This window comes from Macaca nemestrina, chromosome 4 (assembly GCF_043159975.1).
Source record: "Macaca nemestrina isolate mMacNem1 chromosome 4, mMacNem.hap1, whole genome shotgun sequence".
Classification (NCBI taxonomy): Eukaryota; Metazoa; Chordata; class Mammalia; order Primates; family Cercopithecidae; genus Macaca; species Macaca nemestrina.
This window is the reverse complement of record NC_092128.1, coordinates 141995855-142022385: the sequence shown is the minus strand read 5'-3', so window position 1 is coordinate 142022385 and position 26531 is coordinate 141995855. Positions and strand designations below refer to the sequence as shown.

The window sequence follows — 26531 nt, the reverse complement described above, 5'->3', positions numbered from 1 at the left end:
GATTCTTTGGTCAGCCTGAAGTCTATATCCTCATCCTGCCAGGCTTCAGGATAATTTCCCATATCGTAACATACTACTCTGGAAAAAAGCCATTTGGGTGTATGGGCATAGCATGAGCCATAGCATCAACTGGCTTCTTAGGGATTATGTATGGGCTCACCACATATTTACAGTAGGAACAGATGTACATACACAAGCATACTTCACCTCTGCTACTATAATTATTGCTATTCCTACTGGTGTCAAAGTCTTTAGCTGATTAGCTACACTACACATTGGTAACATCAAATGATCTCCTGCAATACTCTGAGCCCTAGGGTTTATTTTTCTTTTTACAGTAGGAGGTCTAACCGGCATTGCACTAGCAAATTCATTGCTAGATATTGTTTTACATGATACATATGACGTCACAGCCCATTTCCATTATGTTTTATCAATAGGAGCCGTATTTGCTATTATAGGTGGCTTTGTCTACTGATTCCCCCTATTTTCAGGTTATACACTTAATCAAATGTATGCTAAAATTCACTTTGCCATCATATATATAGGTGTCAATTTAACTTTTTTCCTGCAGCATTTCCTCAGCCTATATGGTATGCCTCGAAGTTACTCCGATTATCCCAACGTGTACACCGTCGTGCACTCATAATCTATTCCCTCATTAGGGTTAAATAATGAGGGAATAGATGCAATCCCTGGACGCTTAAATGAATCTGCCTTAACCGCTACATGACCAGGCCTCTACTACAGACAATGCTCAGAAATTTGTGGCTCTAACCACAGTTTTACACCTATTATTCTAGAATTAGTCCCATTAAAAACTTTCAAAACTTGGTCTATATCTGCACTATAATATCACTGTAAAGCTACCCCAGTGTTAACCTTTTCAGTTAAAGATTGAGAGAATTCACACCTCTTTACAGTGAATGCCTCAACTAGATATTTCCACATGACCTATCATTATTATATCAACAATCATAACTTTATTCTCCATTATCCAATTAAAACTATCAAAGTTCATTTACCATACACCCCCTACACCAAAAATAATTAAAACACAAAAACGTGACTACCCTTGAGAAGTAAAATGAATGAAAATCTGTTCACCTCACTTACTGCCCCGACAATTCTTGGTTTACCTACAGCAGCACTAATCATCTTGTTTCCCACCACACTCCTTCCAACCTCCAACTATCTAATCAATAACCGATTGATTTCTATTCAACAATGACTAGTTCAACTTGTTCTCAACCAAATAATCATACATAATATTAAAGGATGAACTTGATCCCTTATACTAATATCCCTAATTCTCTTTATTGCCTTAATCAATCTCCTTGGGCTTCTACCCCACTCATTTACACCAACTGCTCGACTATCAATAAATCTCGGTATAGTAATCCCCTTATGAGCAGGCACAGTAATCACAGGCTTCCACTTTAAAACTAAAAACTCTTTAGCTTACCTCCTACCACCAGGCACACACATTCCACTTACCCCTATACTAGTAATCATCGAAACCATTAGTCTACTTACACAACCAATGGCATCAGCTGGACGTTTAACAGCCAGCATTATAGCCGACCACTTACTTATATACTTAATTGGAGGAGCCACACTATTATCAACTATTAACCATCCCACAGCTTCGATCACCCTTATTATTCTAATTCTATTGACCACTCTCGAATTTGCTGTCGCCCTCATCTAAGCTTGTGCCTTTAGGCTATTAGTAAGCCTTTATTTATATGACAACACATAATGACCCACCAAACACACGCCTATCATTTCATCACACTCAGTCCTTGGCCATTAATAGGGGCTCTCCCAACTCTCCTAATAACATCCGGCTTAGCTACATGATTTCACATTAACTCTATTACTCTTTTAACCTTAGGCCTACTAACCAATACACTGAGTATATATCAATGGTGATGTGATATTATCTGGGAAAGTACATTTCAAGGCCACCATACAACAATTGTCCAAAAAGGCCTCTGATGTAGAATAGTCCTATTTATTATCTCAGAATTATTTTTATTTGCTAGATTCTTCTGGGCATTCTGCCATTCTAGTCTAGCCCCAACACCAGAACTAGGAAGACATTGACCCCCAACAGGCATTTCTCCCCTCGACCCTCTGGAAGCACCCCTCCTGAATACATCTGTATTACTAGCATCAGGGGTTTCAATTACTCGAGCCCATCACAGCCTAATAGAAAATAATTGAAAACAATTCAAGCACTACTTACCACAATTGCCTTAGGCATTTACTTCACCCTCCTGCAAGTCTCAGAATACTTTGAGGCTCTCTGCTATTTCTGCTGGAATTTATGGCTCAACATTCTTTATAGCTATAGGTTTTCAAGGACTTCACAGCATTAATGGATCAACATTCCTCACTATCTGTCTCCTCTGCCAATTAAAATACCACTTTACATCTAGCCATCACTTTGGCTTTGAAGACGCCACCTGATACTGACACTTTATAGATGCAGTATGACTATTTTTGTATATTTCTATTTACCGATGAGGATCTTACTCTTTTAGTATAAACAGTACCACTGACTTCCAATCAATTAGTTTGGACAACATCTGAAAATGAGTAATTAACCTAATACTAGCCCTAGTAATCAACACCCTATTAGCCCTATCACTGATAGTTATTACATTTTGGCTCCCGCAACTTAATATTTATATTAAAAAATCCAGCCCCTACGAATGCAGATTTGACCCGTTATCCTCTACCCGCATTCTCTTCTCCATAAAGTTTTTTCTAGTAGCCATCACATTCCTCCTATTTGACTTAGAAATCGCCCTACTACTTACTACTCTTGCCATGAGCCCTTCAAACAAGCAATCTGACACTAATAATCAGCACAGCCCTTATACTAATTATCATTTTAGTCCTAGGGTTAACTTATGAATGAACTCAAAAAGGATTAGATTGAACTGAATTGGCAGATAGTTTAAGCCAAAATAAATGATTTCAACTCATTAGCTTATGATACAACATATTTACCAAATGCCCTCTATTTATATCAATATCATATTAGCATATACCGTACTACTTCTGGCGATATTAATCTGTTGATCCCACCCGATATCCCTACTATGCCTAGAAGGAATATTATCATTATTAATCATAAATACTCATAACTTTAAATATACATTTCACCCTAGCATTCATAATACCAATTACCCTCCTAGTACTTGCTGCCTGTGAAGCCACAGTGGGCCTTGCCTTACTAGTTTCAATCTCCAACACCTATAGCCTAGACTATGTATATAACCTAAATTTACTTCAATGCTAAAAATTAGTATTCCAACAATTATAATGCTACTAATAACATGATTCTCTAAAAATTCTAAAATCTGAATCAATATGACTATTCACAGTCTAATCATCAGCTTCATTGCCCTATTATTTTTTAATTAATTCAATGACGATCTATTCAACTTCTCATTAACTTTCTCTTCTGATCTGCTGAAATCACCCCTTCTAATATTAACAGCCTGACTACTACCTCTTATAATTACAGCAAGCCAGTACCACCTCTCCAATCAGTCACCCTCATGGAAAAAGCTCCATATTTCCATACTGATTTCCCTACAATTTTTTTTTATAATTATGGCATTCGCAGCCACAGAACTAATTATATTTTACATTCTCCTTGAAGGTACAATTATCGCTGCCTTAATTATTATCACCCCCTGGGGTAACCAACCAGAATGCCTCAATGCAAGCTTATATATCTTATTTGATACACGAGTGGGATCTCTCCCCCTACTTATTATACTTATTCACACTCAAAATACCTTAGGTTCACTGAACGTGACAATAATATTTAACACCCAAGAACTATTAATCTCCTGAGCCAATAACCTTATATGATTAGCATGTATTATGGGTTTTATAGCAAAAATACCCCTATACGGACTTCACCTATGACTTCCTTAAGCCCACGTAGAAGCCCCTATTGCAGGCTCAATAGTACTTACAGCGGTTCTCCTAAAACCTGGCGGCTAGGGCATAATACGGCTTACCTTTATCCTCAGCCCCCTGACAGAGTATACAGCCTACCCCTTCCTCGTGTTATCTTTATGAGGGATAGTTATGATAAGCTCTATTTGTCTACGACAAACTGATCTAAAATCACTTATTGCATATTCTTCTGTAAGTCATACAGCACTTGTTATTATGGCTATCCACATTCAAACCCCCTGAAGCTTTACGGGTGCTATTACCCTCATAATTGCCCATGGACTTCCTTCGTCCTTACTGCTTTGCCTAGCAAATTCAAACTATGAGCAAATCCATAGCCAAATCATTTTACTCTCTCGAGGGCTTCAAACACTACTCCCACTAACAGCCTTTTGATGACTTAGAGCAAATCTTACTAACCTTGCCTTACCCCCACACCATTAATCTAATGGAATAACTCTTTGTAATGGTGGCTTCATTCTCCTGATCAAACATCACCATTATGCTTATAAAACTTAATATTAATCACAGCCCTTTGTTCCCTGTACATACTTATCACAATACAACAAGGAACACTTACACGTTACATTAATAGCATTAAACCTTCCTCTATACGAGAAAATATACTAATACTCATACACCTTGCACCTATTCTATCGTCCCTAAACCCTAAGATTACTATAGGTTTTATACCCTGTAAATATAGTTTAATCAAAACATTAGATTATGTGTCTAGTAATAGAAGTCTGCAACTTCTTATTTACTGAGAAAGTATTCAAGGACTGCTAACTCCTGCCCACATGCCTAACAACATGGCTTTCTCAAGTTTTAGAGGATAAGAACTATCCATTGGTCTTTGGAACTAAAAATATTGGTGCAACTCCAAATAAAAGTAATAATCACGTATTTTTCCATTACTATAATAACCTTAGTCTCCTTAACCTTACCAATTATTACCCTCACAAGAACTTATATCCATATTATGTAAAAATATCTATCGCGTTCACCTTCACCGTTAGCCTCATTCTCACATTTATGTATATAGACCAAGAAGCCATCATCTCAAACTGATATTGAATAATAGTCCAAACCCTTAAACTCTCACTAAACTTCAAACTAGACTACTTCTCCATAAAATTTATCCCAGTAGCACTATTTGTCACCTGATCTGTTATACAATTCTTGATATATAAAATAAGATCCTAACATTAATCAATTTTTCAAATATTTATTTTCCTCACCACAATATTAATTCTTGTTACCAACAACAACCTTTTTCAACTTTTTATCGGATGAGAAGGCATAGGAATTATGTCTGTTTTACTAACTGGTTGATGACTAGCCGAGCAGATGCTAATACAGCAGCCCTCCAAGTGATTCTGTATAACCGCTATAACTAAAACCGCTATTTTAGTTATAGCATGATTCCTCTCATTCTCCAATACATGAGAACCTCAACGGGCATTTATCCTAAATCCTACCCCCGATCTTCTTCCCTTAATTGGCCTTCTCTTAGCAGCAGTGGGAAAGTCAGCTCAATTTGGCCTCTACCCCGACTTCCTTCCACCATGGAAGGCCCAACCCCAGTCTCAGCCCTACTCCACTCTAGTGCTATAGTTGTAGCAGGAATTTTCCTGCTTATCCATTCCACCCCTTAATAGAAAATAATATATTAATCCAAACCCTTACAGTGTATTTAGGGGATACTACCACCTTATTTCCAGCAATTTGTGCTCTAACACAAAATGTGATCAACAAAATTGTAGCATTCTCCACCTCAAGGCAACTAGGCCTTATAATAGTCACAATTGGCATGAAACAACCACACCTAGCATTCCTACACATCTGCACCCATGCCTTTTTTAAAGCTATATTATTTATATGTTCAGGATCCATCATCCATAACCTCAACGATGAACAAGATATCCGAAAAACAGGAGGACTATTTAAGACTTTACCCCTTACTTCCTATTCCCTTTAGTATTGGCAGCCTAGCACTCATGGGTATGCCTTTCCTCACAGGCTTTTTCTCTAAAGATCTCATTATCAAAACTGCAAACACATCACATACCAATGCCTGAGCCCTCTCTATTACTCTTATTGCCACCTCCCTAACAAGTGTCTATAATATCCAAATTATTTTCTTCACTCTAATGGGACAACCCCACTTCCCAACCCTAATCAGCATTGACAAAAATAACCCTTCCCTAATAAACCCAATTAAATGCCTTATAGTCGGCATTATCTTCGCTGGGTTTCTCATCACCAATAGCATTATCCCTACTTCATCCCCTCAAAACAACAATACCACCCCCCTAAAACGTACAGGCCGAGCTGCAACCATCCTAGTTGCAATGGAACTTAGTTTTATAACTAATAATCTTAAGACAAAATATCCATTACAAACATTCAACTTCTCCAATATATTAGGATTCTACTCAATCACAATTCACCGTACAACCCCTCACTCAAACCTATCTATAAGCCCAAACCTGCCATCACTTCTGCTAGATCTAATTTGACTAGAAAAGTCCATACCAAAGACAATTTCACAGAGCCAAATCACAGCCTCCATTACCATAACTACTCAAAAAGGTCTAATTAAATTTTATTTCTTCTTTTTTATTCCATCCTTTTTAACTTTACTCTTAATTATCTAATCTATCACTCCAAGTAATTTCAACTGCAACATAAATACCAACAATGTTCAACCAGCAACTACCACCAACGAACACCCATAATTATAGAAAGCACCCACACCTGCAGAATCCTAATGTATCAAACCTGGCCCCTCACCCTCAAAAATTATTCAACTTCCCACACTAATAAAATTAACTATGATGACCACCCCATCATACTTCAACTACAAAACCATCATTGTACTTCAACTCTAAGAACACTAATGACCATTATATGTAAAATAAACCCACTAATAAAATCATTAATTACACATCCATTGATCTCCCCACACCATCTAATATCTCTGTATGTTGAAACTTTGGCTCACTTCTCAGTACCTGCTTAATCCTCCAGATCATCACAGCGTTATTTCTGGCCATACACTACCCACCAGATACCCCAACTGCTTTCTCTTCTGTTGCCCATATTAACCGAGATGTGGACTATGGCTGAAAAGTCCACGATTTTCACACTAACGGCTCTTCAACATTCTTCATCTGCCTCTTCCTACATGTAGGTCGAGGCTTATATTATGGGTCATTCATATGCTTTAGGAACCTGAAACACTGGCATTCTCCTCCTACTCACAACCACAGCAACAGCATTTATACGCTATGTGCTTTCATGAGGCCAAATACCATTCTGAGGCACTACGGTAATCAAAAACCTACTATCAGCCATCCCATATATTGGAACTGACCCTGTCCAATGAATTGGAGGTGGATTTTCAGTTGACAAAGTCACTCTTACACGATTCTTCACCTTCCACTTCATCTTACCTTTTGTCATGATAGCCCTAACACTTCTCCACCTTTTTCTCCTACATGAAACAGGGTCTAATAACCCTTCAGGAATTTCACCACATTCTGACAAAATCACTGTCCACCCTTACTATACAATCAAAGATATTCTAGGTTTTTCTCCTCCTCCTTTTAATAATTCTAGTACTGTTTCTGCCTGACCTCCTGAGCAACCCAGATAATTACACCTTAGTCAACCCCTAAATACCCCGCCCCACATAAAACCATAGTGATACTTCTTTTTATTTGCATATGCAATCTTATGATCCATCCCCAATAAACTAGGAGGTGTACTGGCCCTTCTATTATCCATTCTCCTTCTAGCAGTTGTTCCTGCACTCCACACATCCAAACAACAAAGCATAATATTCCGCCCATTAAGGCAATATCTGTTCTGAATCTTACTCACCAACCTATTCACCCTCATATGGATTGGAGGACAGCCAAGAACATCCTTTCATTACCATTGGACAGATGGCATCTATGATATGTTTCTCTATTATTCTTGTTCTCGTACCACTCACTGCCCTAATCAAGGATAAACTACTTAAATGAAACTGTCCTTATAGTATAATCCAATACGCCAGTCTTGTAAACCAGAAATGGAGAGTCCCCCAGGGAAACTCAGAGAAAAAGCATTCCCGCTTCACCATCAACACCCAAAGCTGAGATTCTAATTAAACTATTCTCTGTATTCTTTTCGACATGCATTTTAACTACTATGTAAGTACTGACCATTAGCACTGATACATTAATACTTTTATGTACTTCATGCATTACTGCTAGTCCCCATGAATATATATAGTACTATCAATGCTTGATTGTACACAGTACATTCAGAGATTTTATGACATTATAAGCTTGCTCCACATGCATATAAGCAATTATTAGCAATTTCTTAACTATCATATATAATACTATACTTACATATAGAACTAGTTCCATATGAATATGGACCAGTACTCAAAGTTCTTAATATTACATAGTACAATCATTTGTTCATTGGACATAGCACATTTCAGTCAAAACCACCCTTGCCAGCATGGATATCTCCTACCAAATTTTGGTCTCTTAGTCTACCAACCTCTGAGAAATCATCATCCCACTTGGGCATGTAACCCTCCTCACTCCAGGCCCGTAATACTTGGAGGTGACTATACTTCAACTGTACCTGGCATTTGGTTCTTACCTTGGGGTCATAAAACTAAGATTGCCCACACGTTCACCTTAAATAAGACACCTCGATGGACGAGTGACTCTCACCCTATTAACCAGTCACAGGAGCACTGTCATGCATTTGGTATTTTTAACTTTTGGGATCACTCACCATCGCGAAAGGCCTGGTCCCCTCGCCATTGGCTGTAGTCGTACTTGGATTTGATTTCCACCAAACCAATTGTAGAAATCGCACCTACTCCTCAGGTGATCCACACAACTCGGCCTCCCAAAATGCTGGGATTACAGGCATGAGTGACTGTGTCCAGCACTTTCTTCAACTTAAAAAAAAGATTTTTTTGACCAGGCACAGTGGTCACGCCTGTAATCCCAACACTTGGGGAGGCTGAGGTGGAAAGATCGCTTGAGCCCAGGAGTTCAAGAACAGCCTGGGTAACATAGGGAAACCACTTCTTCCCTAAAAATACCAAAAATTAGCCAAGCGTGGTGGTGCGTGCCTGCATCCCCTGCAGCCCAGCTACTTGGAAGGCTGAAATGGGAGGACTGCTTGAGCCAGGAGTTCAGGGCTGCAGTGAGCTACACCTTAAGGCAGGGTAGGCAGTCAAGGAAGCGAACATGTCCTTGAGATGTGCCAATCAGGGCACTGAGACACGTGATGTGTGAACCACCATGTACAGCTACTGCACATATGCACCCAAAGGACAGCCCAAAACATGCTTATACCTCTTCCCATGCAGAGGCTGCCATGAGGCAGGAGCTGGCCCTGGAGTGGCCGTATTGACCTCAACTTGGGCCCGGAGAGGCCGACTGGAGGAAATGCTGGGCCTGGAGAGGATGCAAAGCAGGAAACGCTAGGCCTGGAAAGGCTGCCATCGAGGCATGAGCTTGGCCTACGGAGGCCACTAGGAGGCAGGAGCTGGGCCTGCAGAGGCCACCAAAAGGCAGGAGCTTGGCCTGAGGGGGAAACAGCGAGGCAAGAGGCAGGACCGGTGAGGGCCCACTGTGAGCTAGAGGCTGGGCTTGGAAAGGCCACCCACAGGTAGGGGCTGGGCATGGAGAGGCCATGAGAGGCATGAGCTGGGCCCCAATGGGCCAGCGTGAGGGTGAACCTCGGCCCAGTGAGGCCAGTGTGAGGCAGGAGCTCACACCTCTGGGTGGGCTGCAAGAGCATTAGTTGGGCCAAAACAGGCCATGGTGCTGGAGGAGCTGAGCCTGTCGAGGTTGCTGGAGGGCAGGCAGGCAGGAACCGAGGTGTCTGCTGGGTGCACAAGGGGCCTTCCTACCAGAGGGCAGGCCAGATAAGGGTCAGGCTGTCAGGGTGCTCACTCCTGGTGCTTTGGCTCTTGTAGGTGCAGCTCAGTGCACAGACGTCACTGGGGCCTGTGTCTGACTTCTACACATTCCTAGTGGGGATCTGCGCTGTGGCTGTCACTGAGAGCCAGTTCCTCATCAATGGGAAACCTTTGTATTTTCACGGCTTCAACAAACACGAGGATGCAGATGTACATTGGCACTCCTAGGTCCTCATGGGGTCTGCTTCTGGTCACCTTTCACTTTCGCCTTCCCTGTGTCCCACAGTTGAGGGCAATGAGGCAAATGGCTCCAAACTGCCTTGTGGTGGAGCTGGTGCTTGGGCTGGAGAGGGGGCTCGTGGGGTGGCTCTCCAGGGTCCTAGTTCTTGGAGGAAGTGCAACTTTGACAGGGAAAGGGTCACATGGCTCTGCTGTCTCCTAGATCTGAGGGAAGGGCTTCGATGGGCTGCTGCTGGTGAAGGACTTCAACCTGCTTTGCTTCCTTGGTGTCAACTCCTTCTGCACCAGCTACTACCCCTACGTGGAAGAAGTGCTGCCGATGTGCGACTGTTATGGGACTGTGGTCATCGATGACTGTCCTGCCGTGGGCCTGGTGCTGCCGTGAGTTTCCACTGTGCACCTGCTCTGCCTGTGCAGCCCACGGGCCACACCGTGACCCTCTGACCCTTCCCTCCTGGCCTGCAAGCAGCTTTTCAACAACGTGTCTCTGCATGAACACATGCGGGTGATGGAGGAACTGGTGCACAGGGACAAGAACCACCCCACCATCGTGATGTGGCCTGTGGCTGAGTCTGCATCCTACTTGGAATCTGCTGGCTAGTACTTCAAGTGAGTGCCCCCTGCCTGCCCTGGGCTAGATTGGGAAGGAGACGCTGGCAGATGGCAGGCTGGGATGGGTGTGTGTAGTTTGAGACCAGCCTCCCGTCCCAACCCAATGGGAGGGCCCTCCATACCTGGACAGTTCAGGGGATCAAATGTCTACCCACCCAAATTGTGGTTTTATTTTCCTTTCTTTTTTAGTTTTTTTTTGAGACGGAGTCTCGCTGTGTTGTCCAGGCTGGAGTGTGGTGGCGCGATTTCAGTGCACTACAACCTCTGCCTCCTGGGTTCAAGTGATTCTCCTGCCTCAGCCTTCTGAGTAGCTGGAATTACAGGCACACATGAGCCACTGCACCTGGCCCTTTTTTTCAAAATGGGGTCTCAGTCTGGTTGCCCAGGCTGCAGTGCAGTGCTGTGATCTTGGCTCAGTGCAGCCTCGACTTCCCAGGCAGGTGATCCTCCTGTCTCAGCCTCCCAAGGAGCTGTGATTATAGATGTGTGCCACCATGCCCAGCTAATTGTTGCTTTTTTTTGAGATGGAGTCTCACTCTGATGCCCATGCTGGAGTGCAGTAGCATGATCTCGGCTCACCGCAACCTCCGCTTCCCAGGTTCGAGCGAGTCACCAGCTTCAGCTTCCTGAGTAGCTGAGATTACAGACATGTGCCACCACAGCCAGCTAACTTTTGCATTTTTTAGTAGAGATAGTGTTTTGCCACGTTGGCCCGGCTGGTCTTGGACTCCTGATCTCAGGTGAGCTGCCTGCCTCAGCCTCCCAAAGTGCTGGGATTACAGGTGTAAACCACTGTGCCTGGCTAATTTTTGTATTTTTAGCAGAGATGGGGTTTCAGCATGTTAGGGAGGCTGGCCTTGAACTCCTGGCCTTATGTGATCTCCCTGCCTCAGCCTCCCAAAGTGCCGGGATTACAGGTATGAGTGACCGTGCCTGGCCCCCTTTTCTTCCTTACAATCATGCAGTTCTAACTCAGTGTTCAGAGGTAGGTTTTTCACTTGTGGTAGAGGCAGAGGAGGTTGTAGAAATGCTCCTTGAGGCAGACGCCACACCCCAGTTTCATGGAGTGCTTTGGGTTGAGCCAAGTCTGCAGTAGGCAGAAGGCTGGGGGTACAGTGGTGTGCTCAGCAGGAATGGGTGGACAGGCCAGCCCTTTGTTGCAAAGGTGGAGAGCACAGGCTTCCAGGAGCAGGTGACTGACAGGCTTCTTTGGGAGGAGGCCAGAGGAGATGCCTGTTTTCCCGGGGCAGGAATTGAAGGGAGCCACCCAGGCTGGAGTGGTTTAGCCAGGCTGTCACAAGGCTTTGAAGCTTCCCATCTGAGAGCTGGGTTATTGGAGAATGTGGGTTTGGAACTTGAGGCTAGTGGGTTCTGTTCCATCCTGTGCCAGCCACAGCCTTTGAATGGGTAGAACAATGATGGGGGGAGGCTGTAAAAGAAGAAATGAACCTAGGAAAGAGAAGAGGAAAAGAGGCTTCAACAACAGTCTAGGCTAGACATGGTGGCTCATGCCTGTAATCCCAGCACTTTGGGAGGCCAAGACGGGTGGATCACCTGAGGTCAGGAGTTCAAGACCAGCCTGCCCAACAGACAGTGAAGCCCCATTTCTGCTAAAAATACAAAAATAAGCCAGGTGTGCTGCTGTGAACCTGTCATCCTAGCTACTCGGGAGGCTGAAGCAGGAGAATCGCTTGAAACCAGGAGGCGGAGGTTGCAGTGAGCTGAGACTGTGCCACTGTACTCCAGCCTGGGCTACAGAGTGAGACTCTTGTCTCTCCAAAAAAAATAGTCTGTTCTGTGGAGGATTCGGGTGGGTGCCGGGAGCTCTGACCACGGGTTCGTCCCTCTGTTAGGTTTTTCTTCCTTTCATCTCTCCTGGTTAACTCAACCTGGCGTAAAAGCCATTTCTACTAAAAGGCTGTCCCTGACTCTCCAGTCCAAGTTACGTTTACTGTCACTCAGCGCCCAATTCCTGCCACCACTTGTCATTTCCATTTGCAACATTTCTTTCATTGTTTATTTTTTAGAGTCAGGGTCTTGCTCTGTTGCCCAGGATGGAGTACAGTGGTGCAATCATGACTCCTTGCCACCTCAACCTCCTGGGCTTGAGTGATCCTCCCCCTTCAGCTTCCCTAATAGCAGGGACCACAGTTGTGTGCAGCCGTGTCAGGCTAAGTTTATTTATTTATTTATTTATTTATTTATTTATTTTTTAAAATTTATTTATTATTATTATACTTTAAGTTGGAGGGTACATGTGCATAACGTGCAGGTTTGTTACATATGTATACTTGTGCCATGTTGCTGTGCTGCACCCATCAACTCGTCATTTACATCAGGTATAACTCCCAGTGCAATCCCTCCCCCCTCCCCCCTCCCCATGATAGGCCCCTGTGTGTGATGTTCCCCTTCCTGAGTCCGAGTGATCTCATTGTTCAGTTCCCACCTATGAGTGAGAACATGCGGTGTTTGGTTTTCTGTTCTTGTGATAGTTTGCTAAGAATGATGGATTCCAGCTGCATCCAAGTCCCTACAAAGGACTCAAACTCATCCTTTTTTATGGCTGCATAGTATTCCATGGTGTATATGTGCCACATTTTCTTAATCCAATCTGTCACTGATGGACATTTGGGTTGATTCCAAGTCTTTGCTATTGTGAATAGTGCCGCAATAAACATACGTGTGCATGTGTCTTTATAGCAGCATAATTTATAATCCTTTGGGTATATACCCAGTAATGGGATGGCTGGGTCATATGGTACATCTAGTTCTAGATCCTTGAGGAATCGCCATACTGTTTTCCATAATGGTTGAACTAGTTTACAATCCCACCAACAGTGTAAAAGTGTTCCTATTTCTCCACATCCTCTCCAGCACCTGTTGTTTCCTGACTTTTTAATGATTGCCATTCTAACTGGTGTGAGATGGTATCTCATTGTGGTTTTGATTTGCATTTCTCTGATGGCCAGTGATGATGAGCATTTTTTCATGTGTCTGTTGGCTGTATGAATGTCTTCTTTTGAGAAATGTCTGTTCATATCCTTTGCCCACTTTTTGATGGGGTTGTTTGTTTTTTTCTTGTCAATTTGTTTGAGTTCTTTGTAGGTTCTGGATATTAGCCCTTTGTCAGATGAGTAGATTGCAAAAATTTTCTCCCATTCTGTAGGTTGCCTGTTCACTCTGATGGTAGTTTCTTTTGCTGTGCAGAAGCTCTTTAGTTTAATGAGATCCCATTTGTCAATTTTGGCTTTTGCTGCCGTTGCTTTTGGTGTTTTAGACATGAAGTCTTTGCCCATGCCTATGTCCTGAATGGTACTACCTAGGTTTTCCTCTAGGGTTTTTATGGTATTAGGTCTAACATTTAAGTCTCTAATCCATCTTGAATTAATTTTCGTATAAGGAGTAAGGAAAGGATCCAGTTTCAGCTTTCTACTTATGGCTAGCCAATTTTCCCAGCACCATTTATTAAATAGGGAATCCTTTCCCCATGTCTTGTTTCTCTCAGGTTTGTCAAAGATCAGATGGCTGTAGATGTGTGGTATTATTTCTGAGGACTCTGTTCTGTTCCATTGGTCTATATCTCTGTTTTGGTACCAGTACCATGCTGTTTTGGTTACTGTAGCCTTGTAGTATAGTTTGAAATCAGGTAGCGTGATGCCTCCAGCTTTGTTCTTTTGACTTAGTATTGTCTTGGAGATGCGGGCTCTTTTTTGGTTCCATATGAACTTTAAAGCAGTTTTTTCCAATTCTGTGAAGAAACTCATTGGTAGCTTGATGGGGATGGCATTGAATCTATAAATTACTTTGGGCAGTATGGCCATTTTCACGATATTGATTCTTCCTATCCATGAGCATGGTATGTTCTTCCATTTGTTTGTGTCCTCTTTGATTTCACTGAGCAGTGGTTTGTAGTTCTCCTTGAAGAGGTCCTTTACATCCCTTGTCAGTTGGATTCCTAGGTATTTGATTCTCTTTGAAGCAATTGTGAATGGAAGTTCATTCCTGATTTGGCTCTCTGTTTGTCTGTTACTGGTGTATAAGAATGCTTGTGATTTTTGCACATTAATTTTGTATCCTGAGACTTTGCTGAAGTTGCTTATCAGCTTAAGGAGATTTTGGGCTGAGATGATGGGGTTTTCTAAATATACAATCATGTCATCTGCAAACAGGGACAATTTGACTTCTTCTTTTCCTAACTGAATACCCTTGATTTCTTTCTCTTGCCTGATTGCCCTAGCCAGAACTTCCAACACTATGTTGAATAGGAGTGGTGAGAGAGGGCATCCCTGTCTTGTGCCAGTTTTCAAAGGGAATTTTTCCAGTTTTTGCCCATTCAGTATGATATTGGCTGCGGGTTTGTCATAAATAGCTCTTATTATTTTGAGGTACGTTCCATCAATACCGAATTTATTGAGCGTTTTTAGCATGAAGGGCTGTTGAATTTTGTCAAAAGCCTTTTCTGCATCAATTGAGATAATCATGTGGTTCTTGTCTTTGGTTCTGTTTATATGCTGGATTATGTTTATTGATTTGCGAATGTTGAACCAGCCTTGCATCCCAGGGATGAAGCCCACTTGATCATGGTGGATAAGCTTTTTGATGTGTTGCTGAATCCGGTTTGCCAGTATTTTATTGAGGATTTTTGCATCGATGTTCATCAGGGATATTGGTCTAAAATTCTCTTTTTTTGTTGTGTCTCTGCCAGGCTTTGGTATCAGGATGATGTTGGCCTCATAAAATGAGTTAGGGAGGATTCCCTCTTTTTCTATTGATTGGAATAGTTTCAGAAGGAATGGTACCAACTCCTCCTTGTACCTCTGGTAGAATTCAGCTGTGAATCCATCTGGTCCTGGACTTTTTTTGGTTGGTAGACTATTAATTATTGCCTCAATTTCAGAGCCTGCTATTGGTCTATTCAGGGATTCAACTTCTTCCTGGTTTAGTCTTGGAAGAGTGTAAGTGTCCAGGAAATTATCCATTTCTTCTAGATTTTCCAGTTTATTTGCATAGAGGTGTTTATAGTATTCTCTGATGGTAGTTTGTATTTCTTTGGGGTTGGTGGTGATATCCCCTTTATCATTTTTAATTGCGTTGATTTGATTCTTCTCTCTTTTCTTCTTTATTAGTCTGGCTAGTGGTCTGTCAATTTTGTTGATCTTTTCAAAAAACCAACTCCTGGATTCATTTATTTTTTGGAGGGTTTTTTGTGTCTCTATCTCCTTCAGTTCTGCTCTGATCTTAGTTATTTCTTGCCTTCTGCTAGCTTTCGAATGTGTTTGCTCTTGCTTCTCTAGTTCTTTTAATTGCGATGTTAGAGTGTCAATTTTAGATCTTTCCTGCTTTCTCTTGTGGGCATTTAGTGCTATAAATTTCCCTCTACACACTGCTTTAAATGTGTCCCAGAGATTCTGGTATGTTGTATCTTTGTACTCATTGGTTTCAAAGAACATCTTTATTTCTGCCTTCATTTCGTTATGTACCCAGTAGTCATTCAGGAGCAGGTTGTTCAGTTTCCATGTAGTTGAGTGGTTTTGATTGAGTTTCTTAGTCCTGAGTTCTAGTTTGATTGCACTGTGGTCTGAGAGACAGTTTGTTATAATTTCTGTTCTTGTACATTTGCTGAGGAGTGCTTTACTTCCAATTACGTGGTCAATTTTGGAGTAAGTATGATGTGGTGCTGAGAAGAATGTATATTCTGTTGATTTGGGGTGGAGAGTTCTATAGATGTCTATTAGGTCTGCTTGCTGCAGAGATGAGTTCAATTCCTGGATATCCTTGTTAACTTTCTGTCTCGTTGATCTGTCTAATGCTGACAGTGGAGTGTTGAAGTCTCCCATTATTATTGTATGGGAGTCTAAGTCTCTTTGTAAGTCTCTAAGGACTTGCTTTATGAATCTGGGTGCTCCTGTATTGGGTGCATATATATTTAGGATAGTTAGCTCTTCCTGTTGAATTGATCCCTTTACCATTATGTAATGGCCTTCTTTGTCTCTTTTGATCTTTGATGGTTGAAAGTCTGTTTTATCAGAGACTAGTATTGCAACCCCTGCTTTTTTTTGTTCTCCATTTGCTTGGTAAATCTTCCTCCATCCCTTTATTTTGAGCCTATGTATGTCTCTGCGTGTGAGATGGGTCTCCTGAATACAGCAGACTGATGGGTCTTGACTCTTTATCCAGTTTGCCAGTCTGTGTCTTTTAATTGGAGCATTTAGTCCATTTACATTTAAGGTTAAGATTGTTATGTGTGAACTTGATCCTGCCATTATGATATTAACTGGTTATTTTGCTCGTTAGTTGATGCAGTTTCTTCCTAGCCTCGATGGTCTTTACATTTTGGCATGTTTTTGCAATGGCTGGTACCGGTTATTCCTTTCCATGTTGAGTGCTTCCTTCAGGGTCTCTTGTAAGGCACGCCTAGTGGTGACAAAATCTCTAAGCATTTGCTTATCTGTAAAGGATTTTATTTCTCCTTCACTTATGAAACTTAGTTTGGCTGGATATGAAATTCTGGGTTTAAAATTCTTTTCTTTAAGAATGTTGAATATTGGCCCCCACTCTCTTCTGGCTTGGAGAGTTTCTGCTGAGAGATCTGCTGTTAGTCTGATGGGCTTCCCTTTGTGGGTAACCCGACCTTTCTCTCTGGCTGCCCTTAAGATTTTTTCCTTCATTTCAACTTTGGTGAATCTGGCAATGATGTGTCTTGGAGTTGCTCTTCTCGAGGAGTATCTTTGTGGCGTTCTCTGTATTTCCTGGATTTGAATGTTGGCCTGCCCTACTAGGTTGGGGAAGTTCTCCTGGATGATATCCTGAAGAGTGTTTTCCAACTTGGTTCCCTTTTCCCCCTCACTTTCAGGCACCCCAATCAGACGTAGATTTGGTCTTTTTACATAATCCCATACTTCTTGCAGGCTTTGTTCATTTCTTTTTCTTCTTTTTTCTTTTGGTTTCTCTTCTCGCTTCATTTCATTCATTTGATCCTCCATCGCTGATACTCTTTCTTCCAGTTGATCGAGTCGGTTACTGAAGCTTGTGCATTTGTCACGTATTTCTCGTGTCATGGTTTTCATCTCTTTCATTTCGTTTAGGACCTTCTCTGCATTCATTACTCTAGCCATCAATTCTTCCACTTTTTTTTCAAGATTTTTAGTTTCTTTGCGCTGGGTACGTAATTCCTCCTTTAGCTCTGAGAAATTTGATGGACTGAAGCCTTCTTCTCTCATCTCGTCAAAGTCATTCTCCGTCCAGCTTTGATCCGTTGCTGGCGATGAGCTGCGCTCCTTTGCCGGGGGAGATGCGCTCTTATTTTTTGAATTTCCAGCTTTTCTGCCCTGCTTTTTCCCCATCTTTGTGGTTTTATCTGCCTCTGGTCTTTGATGATGGTGATGTACTGATGGGGTTTTGGTGTAGGTGTCCTTCCTGTTTGATAGTTTTCCTTCTAACAGTCAGGACCCTCAGCTGTAGGTCTGTTGGAGATTGCTTGAGGTCCACTCCAGACCCTGTTTGCCTGGGTATCAGCAGCAGAGGCTGCAGAAGATAGAATATTTCTGAACAGCGAGTGTACCTGTCTGATTCTTGCTTTGGAAGCTTCCTCTCAGGGGTGTACTCCTCCCTGTGAGGTGTGGGGTGTCAGACTGCCCCTAGTGGGGGATGTCTCCCAGTTAGGCTACTCAGGGGTCAGGGACCCACTTGAGCAGGGAGTCTGTCCCTTCTCAGATCTCAACCTCCGTGCTGGGAGATCCACTGCTCTCTTCAAAGCTGTCAGACAGAGTTCTTTGCGTCTGCAGAGGTGTCTGCTGCGTTTGTTTAGTTTACTTTGCCCGGTCCCCAGAGGTGGAGTCTCAGTTGAAAATGCAGAAATCACCGGTCTTCTGTGTCGCTGGCGCTGGGAGTTGGAGACTGGAGCTGCTCCTATTCGGCCATCTTGCTCCGCCAGTTTATTTATTTATTTTTTTCCGTGAGATGAAGTCTCTTGCTCTGTCGCCTGGGTTGGAGAACAGTGGTGCGATCTCAACTCACTGCAACCTCTACCTCCTGGGTTCAAGCAATTCTCTTGCCTCAGCCCCCTGAGTAGCTAGGATTACAGGCGGGCACTACCAGGCCCAGCTAGGGTTTTGTGGGTATTTTTTGTAGAGACGGGGTTTCACCATGTTGGCCATTCTGGTCTCAAACTCTTGACCTCGTGATCCACCTGCCTCAGCCTCCCAAAGTACTGGAATTAAAGTCATGAGCCACCATGCCCTGCCCTAATTTATGCATTTGTTGCAGAAACAGGGTTTTGCTATCTTGCCCAGGCTGGTCTCGAACTCCTGGTCTCTAGTAAGCCTCCTGAAATGCTGGGATTCTAGGCGTGAGCCACCTTGCCTAGCACTTGCACCATTTCTCTGTGCACACGTTTCCACTCCCACTGCCTAGGACCTGTGGACTTAGATTTGAGTCACTACTGAGTACCTCACACCCAGCCCCATGCCTACCTCCCAGCCTGCACTCCCTGTTTGCTTGGTGCATTAATATCCCTCCTGAATCTGCATCCATCCACCTCCTGTGTTCAAGAGCTGTTTCAGGGAGTCAGTCTCATTTTTGGCAGTGGCCTGCCCAGTGACCTTAGCTCTGTGTACCTGGAAGGGTGGCTGCTCCTCTGGGGGGATAGGATTCGGAGGTCTGGGGGGAGAGTGATGTTAGAGAGCTCGGTCTAGGACTAGAGGATCATATGCCCTTACATAAAATACATCTCAAGTTAGGGATGAAAGCAGCGGCTCCGTGCTTTGTGTTTTTTTCTTTGTTTTCTTTTCTTTGTTTGTTTTGAGACAGGGTCTTGCTCTGTGGACCAGGCTGGAGTGTAGTGGTGCAATCTCGGCCCACTGCAACCTCCATCTCCTGGGTTCAAGCACTTCTCGTGGCTCAGCCTCCTGAGGAGCTGGTGTTACAGACACGTGCCACCATGACTGGCTAATTTTTATATTTATAGTAGAGACGGGGTTTTGCCGTGTTGGCCAGGCTGAAAGCTGCCTCAAGATTCTCTGTGAAGGCCGGGCATAGTGGTTACGCCTGTAATCCCAGCACTTTAGGAGGCCAAGGCAGGCAGATCATTTGAGGTCAGGAGTTCGAGACCAGCCCAGCCAAGTGGTGAAACCTTCTTTCTACCAAGAATACAAAAAATTAGCTGGGCGTGGTGGTGTACCCCTTTAATCCCAGCTGCTCAGGAGGCTGAGGCACAGAGGTGCTTGGTCGTGGGAGGGAGAGGTTGTGGTGAGCCGAGATTGTGCCACTACATTCTAGCCTGGGTGACAGAGCGAGACTATGTCTCCAAAACAAAACCAAAATGATTTTCTGTGAGAATGACTGCATTGGCCCCTTGGATGGGAGCGCTTCTCCACTGCAAGGTGAGGGGAAGCCCAGTCATGGGACTGCTTCCTGTAGAAGAGTCAGTTCCAGTGGCAGGGGCCCAGGGCTTTGGCTGAGGACTGTGCATTGGCAGATGCTTTGCCTCTCACAGCCCTTCCCAGCTGCGCACATCATGAGTATCAGAGTGGAGTCACAGACCTGCCTCCTTTGGGCCTCTTTGTGACCATGTTTCCTGCCTGTGGAGCATGGTAATTTCAGGGTCTAAATTGGTACGCTTGGATGTTCTCAGCCCCAAGAGGCACCTCTTCCTGTTGTAGGGTGTTTCTGTTTGTTTGTTTGTTTGTTTTTAAGAAATGGGGTCTTGCGATTTTGCATGTGATCCTCCTGCCTCACCCTCACAAAGCGCTGGGAATAGAGGTGTGAGCCATTGCACCCAGCCACAAATAAAAATTTTGGGAGTCCTGTCATTGGCTCCCCCAGGCCCACAGGACAAAGCCCTAATCCCTGGTCAGGACACTCAGTGTCCTCTGCTCTCTCCTGGGATTTCATCCTCTTCCCCTCACTCCCAGCCACTGATCTGTTTCAATTGTGTTTGTTTGCTCTCCTGCTGTTGCTTTAGCTGTTTCTTCTGCCTGGAATTCCCATGTTGGCACCATAACCACCTACTAAAAGACCCTTTTTTTTCTTTAGAGATAGGGCTGGCTGGACATGGTGGCTCACACCTGTAATCCCAGCACTTCGGGAGGCCAAGATGGGAGGATCGCCTGAGGTTGGGAGTTCGAGACCATCCTGACCAGCATGGAGAAACCACATCTCTACCAAAACCACAAAATTAGCTGGGTGTGGTGGTGCATGCCTGTAATCCCAGCTACTTGGGAGGCTAAGGCAGGAGAATCGCTTGAACCTAGGAGGCAGAAGTTGCAGTGAGCTGAGATCATGCCACTGCACGCCAGCCTGGGCAACAAGAGTGAAACTTCATCTGCAACAACAACAAAAAATACTTTAGAGATAGGATCTTGCTATGTTGCCCAGGCTGCTCTCGAACTCCTGGACTCAATTGATCTTCCTGCCTTGGCCTCCCAAAGTGCTGGAATTACAAGACAAGGTATTTACCATGGCCCAAGCCACCCAAGGCAACCTCCCTGTGGCCATAGGCTTCCACCAAATCCCTGAGCAAATAGTGCAGTGTTGCCAGTCTGTGGTTTCATGTTGAACTAAGGATATTCTCACGTGCTGTTTAACTGTGTGCCTTGTTGACCACCTGTCTCCATCCTTTAATGACCCCTGTGGCCCACACGGCTCATGGGTAAAGGTGCGCTGGGCCTCAGATGCCCCCTCCCAGGGTGCGCTTCCAGGATTCAGCTCCTGGACAGGAATAGTCAGTCACCAGGGATAGGGTGGGACCAGGGCTGGGGCTCTCTTAGCTGCTGATGCCTGCTCACCTGACCCCTGGCACTGTTGCTACCCGCTATAGGTGGCTGAGGAGTGGGCCCAGGGCACCTTCAAACTCAACCCCAATGATGAGGACATTCACACAGCCAGTGAGCACCACCTGAAGGTACGACCCCTGGAACCCCACCGCTTTCCTGGTCTCCCCTCTCCACCTCGCCCAGGGCCATCATTCTGTTTACTCCCCCACTGGCAGACAGCTGGCGAGACCTCAGGACATGGGCCAGGCATGGAGGCTTATGCCTATAATCCTAGCGCTTTGGGAGACTAAGGTGGGAGGATTGCTTGAACCCAGGAGATGGAGGTTACATTGAGCAGAGATCCCATTGCACTCTAGCCTGTGTAACAGAGCAAAAGTCCACTGAAAAAAAAAAAAAAGCAAAAAAGCAGTGTTTCTCGAAGCTAGTACCCCAACTAGCAGCACCAGCATCACCTCAGAACTCCTGAGAAATGTGAGGTGAGGACCCACTTTAGATGGCTGAATCAGAGATTCTGGGGGTGGTCCCCAGCAATTTGTATTCACTTTATTATGATTTTTTTTAATCTTTGAGATGGAGTTTTGCTCTTTTCGCCCAGGCTAGAGTGCAGCAGTGCCATCTCAGCTCACCGCAAACTCCACCTCCCGGGTTCAAGCGATTCTCCTGTCTCAGCCTCCCGAGTAGCTGGGATTACAGGCATGCGCCACTACGCCTGGCTAATTTTGCATTTTTACTAGAGATGGGGTTTCACCACGTTGGTCAGGATGGTCTCAAACTCCTGACCTCAGGTGATCCACTCGCCTCAACCTCCCGAAGTGCTGGGATTACAGGTGTGAACCACCGTGGCTGTCCAGCAATTTGTATTTTTAATAAATTCTCCAGTTGTTAGGCCTGGTGGCTCACGCCTGTAATCACAGCACTTTGAGAGGCTGAGGCAGGAGCATTGGTTGAACCCGGGAGTTCAAAACAAGCCTGAGCAACATAGCGAGACCCTGTCTCTAAAATAAAAAAAAATTAAATTAGTAGTCATGATGGTTTATACCTGTGGTCTCAGGAGACTGATGTGGGAGGATCCCTTGAGCCCAGGAGGTCAAGGATGCAGAGAGCCATGATTGCACCATTGCACTCCAATCTGGGTGATGCAGCAAGACCTTGTCTCAAAAAAGCCCAAATCAACAACAACAAATTAGCAGGGCATAGTAGTGTGCGTGCCTTTATTCCCAGCTATTTGGGAGGTGGAGGCTGAAAGATCCCTTGAGTTCAGGCTGCAGTGAGCTATGATGGCTGCTGCACTCCAGCCTGGGCAACAGAGCAAGACCCTGTCTCCTAACAAAGAAAACTATTCTCCAGGAACATCTGATGCATGCTAAACATAAGGACTATTTGAAAACATAAAGGCCAGTAAAACCTAGAGGCCAGTAAGCATTAGTAGTGCATGTAAACGTTATCAATAATTATGAGAAGATGGTTCAAGCTGAGAGTGAGACAGAACCGAATGGGTAAGATAGGATCTGCCCAAGGCACTGACATCCTGGAAGAGGGACAGGTCCTGGGCCTAACAGCATCAGACGCCAGGGTGCCCAGGGCCCACCACTCATCCACTTACACCCCCAGGTTCACTGAGAGAACGTGGGACAGGCCCTGACCCCGACATGCTGGCCACTGACCTCTACTACCTTGTCCTCAAAGGGATGAGTGTGTAGCAGCCAGAGGGAGGGTGAGAAGATGGGGTGCCCCTCAGAGGGCAGGGAAGCTCAGGAAGGGGTACAGGCAGCCTGGCCTGTGGCTCACATGTGTAATCCCATCACTTTGGGAGGCCTAGGTGGGTGGGTCACTTGAGGCCAGCCTGGTCAACTTGGTAAAACCCTGTATCTACTAAAAATACAACAATTAGCCGGTTATGCTGGCACAGTCGTATGATCCCAGCTACTCAGGAGGCTGAGGCAGGAGAATCGCTTGAAGCTGGGAGGTAGGTGGAAGTTGCAGTGAGGTGAGATTGTGCCACTGCACTCCAGCCTGGGCGATAGAGCAAGACTTTGTATGAAAAAAAAAAAAAGAAAAAAAGGAATGGGCACCGGCAATGGAGGCAGATAAGGGCATGGAGGAAGCTGCCTCAGCGCCATCTCCTAGGAGGTGAGCCTAGGTGCCTGGAGGTCAGGGTTGCCTGGTGCTCTGGCCCACGTCTTCCTCTTTTCCCAGCCACCTGTTCTCAGGCAATGTGAGGCGTGTGTGCGAGTGTGGGCACAGTGTGGAGCAGTAAGGTGGTGTGGGTGGCCCTGTGTGCTCCAGGTTCAATGGGCAGATCTGCCAGGTGTGGGTGCTATTGCAGGCACAGCAGGCTTAGGTCCTCCCGTGCCTGCCCCCAAATAAAGTGGGGGCAAGAGGAGGCTGTTGTGTATTTCCTGCCCTAGCCTGGTTCCTTCCTTGCTAGGCTTTCCAGGGCTGACCAGTGGGATGGTCAGGGACTGGAGAGGCAGGGCAGGGTGGCCTGTAATCCTAGCACTTCGGAAGGGCAAGGTGTGAGGATGCTTGAGGCCAGGAGTTTGAGACCAACCTGGGCAACCCAGGGAGACCCCTGTGTTATTACCTCTACCAAATAATAAAAATAATTAGCCCAGCATGGTGATGGATGCCTGTAAGTCCCAGCTACTTGTAAGGCTGAGGTGAGAGGATCAGTTGCACCCAGGAGTGGAGGCTGCAGTGAGCTATGTTCACACCACTGCATTCCAGCCTGGACAACAGAGTGAGACCCTGTCTCAAAAAAAAAAAAATCTTAAAAAAAATATGCTTTCGGAGTAAACTGGGCAAGGGCAGTAAGGGTGATAGATGGGAAGGGAAGAGGTGTCTCCCATCACAGCCTCTGCCCTGTCCAGGTCCCATTACTTTCAAACAGGGTATCACAGTGGCCTCCTATGCCAGGAGCAGTGGCTCACACCTGTAATCCTAGCACTTTTGGAGGCCTGGGCAACATAGCAAGACCCCAGCTAATACATTAATAAGAAAAAAATAGCCAAGTGGTCATGGTGGCTCACACCTGTAATCCCAGCACTGTAGGCTGAGGCTTGTGGATCACCTGAGGCCCCTAGTTGGAGACCAGCCTGGCCAACATGGTGAAAGCCTGTCTCTACTGAAAATACAACAATTAGCTGGGCCTGCTGGCAGGAGCCTGTAATCACAGCAACTGGAAAGACTGAGGCAGAATTGCTTGAACCCAGGAGATGAAGGTTGCAGTGAGCTGAGATCCCACCATTGCACTCCAGCTTGGGTGAAAAGAGCAAGCCCCTGTCTTAAACAAATAAAATGAAAAAAAAGGAGGAGGAGGAGTAAGAGGAAGAAGAAACAGCCAGACTCGGTGGCTCACTCCTGTAAACAAGGAGGCAAAGGAGGAGGAGGAGGAGAAGGGAGGCGTAGGAGAGGGAGGAGGAACAGCAGAAGCAGCAGCAGCCAGGGGTGGTGGCTCACGCCTGTAAAAGAGGAAGAGGAGGATGAGGAGGAGGATGAGGAGGAGGAAAAGGAAACAGGCATGGTGGCTCACACCTGTAAAAGAGGAGGAGGAGGGGGAGGAAACATCCAGGCATGGTGACTCACACCTGTAAAGGAGGAGGAGGAGGAGGAAACAGCCAGGTGTGGTGGCTCACGCCTCTCGAAGAGGAGGAGGAGGAAACATCCAGGCATCATTGCTCACAGCTGTAAAGGAGGAGGAGGAGGAAACAGCCAGGCGTGGTGGCTCACACCTGCAAAGGAGGAGGTGGAAGAGAAGAAGCAAAAGGAAACAGCCAGGTGCGATGACTCACACCTGTAACGGAGGAGAAGGAGGAAACAGGCACAGTGGCTCATGCGTGTAAAAGAGGAGGAGAAATAGGAGGAAACAGCCAGGTACAATGGCTCACGCCTGTAGAAGAGGAGGAGGAGGAAGAAATAACACCCAGTTGTGGCTGATGACTGTAAAAGATGGGGAAGGAGGAGAAAACAGTCTGACAAGGTGGCTCAGGCCTATAGAGGAGGAGGAGGAAGAAACAGCCAGACATGGTGGCTCACATCTGTAAGGGAGAATGAGGAGGAGAAAGAAATAGTCAGGCGGTGGCTCCCGCCTTTAAATGAGGAGGAGGAGGAGGAGGAAAAGAAAGAATCAGGAGAGGTGGCTCACACCTGTGGAGGAGGAGTAGGATGAGGAAATAGCCAGGCTTGATGGCTCCTGCCTGTAAAGGAGGAGGAGGAAGAGGAATAAACAGCCAGGCACGCTGGCTCCTGCCTTTAAATGAGGAGGAGGAGGGAAAAGCTGTCAGCTGTACCACAATTTGGAGGGTGGCATCCCAGATCTGCGGAGTGTTAGCTTCAGGCTGGTACGATCACTGAGCCTTTCAGGGCTGCCCCATCTTCCTACCAGGCTGCCCACTTCTTTTTTCTTTTTCTTTTAACTTTTTTTTTTTTTTTTTTGGAGACAGAGTCTCCCTCTGTGGCCCAGGCTGGAGTGCAGTGGCGTGATCTCAGCTCACTGCAACCTCTGCCTCCTGGGTTCAAGTGGTTCTCTTCTCTCAGACTCCTGAGTAGCCGGGACTACAGGCACGCACCACCATGCCCAGCTAATTTTCTTGTATTTTTACTAGAGATGGGGTTTCACCATATTGACCAGGCTGGTCTTGAACTCCTGACCTTGTGATCTGCTTGCCTCAGCCTCCCAAAGTGCTGGGACTACAGGTGTGACCCACTGCGCCCGGCCTTAATTTTATTTTTTGTAGAAATGAGGGTCCCTTAATTTTATTTTTTGTAGAGATGGGAGTCTCACTACGTTTCCCAGGTTGGTCTCAAATTCCTGTCCTCAAGTCATCTTCCCACATTGGCCTCCCAAAGTGCTGAGATTACAAGTGTGAGCCACTATGCACGACCTTAATTTTTGTATTTTGGTATTTAGTATTTTTGTATTTTTGGTAGAGACAGGGTTTTGCCATGGTATCTAACTCCCGGACTCCAGCAATGTG

General features: G+C 45.0%; 1 long non-coding RNA gene across 1 annotated transcript in view; it reads left to right on the top strand.

Annotated features, from left to right (window-relative positions):
- The window catches only part of LOC105466301 (uncharacterized), a 51695-nt gene that overhangs the window by 20529 nt on the left and 4635 nt on the right, over positions 1–26531 (top strand). The window contains exons 3-4 of the long non-coding RNA XR_011621715.1: positions 10374–10780; positions 21600–21683. This is a non-coding gene — a long non-coding RNA (uncharacterized lncRNA). The remainder of the gene's footprint in view (positions 1–10373; positions 10781–21599; positions 21684–26531) is intronic.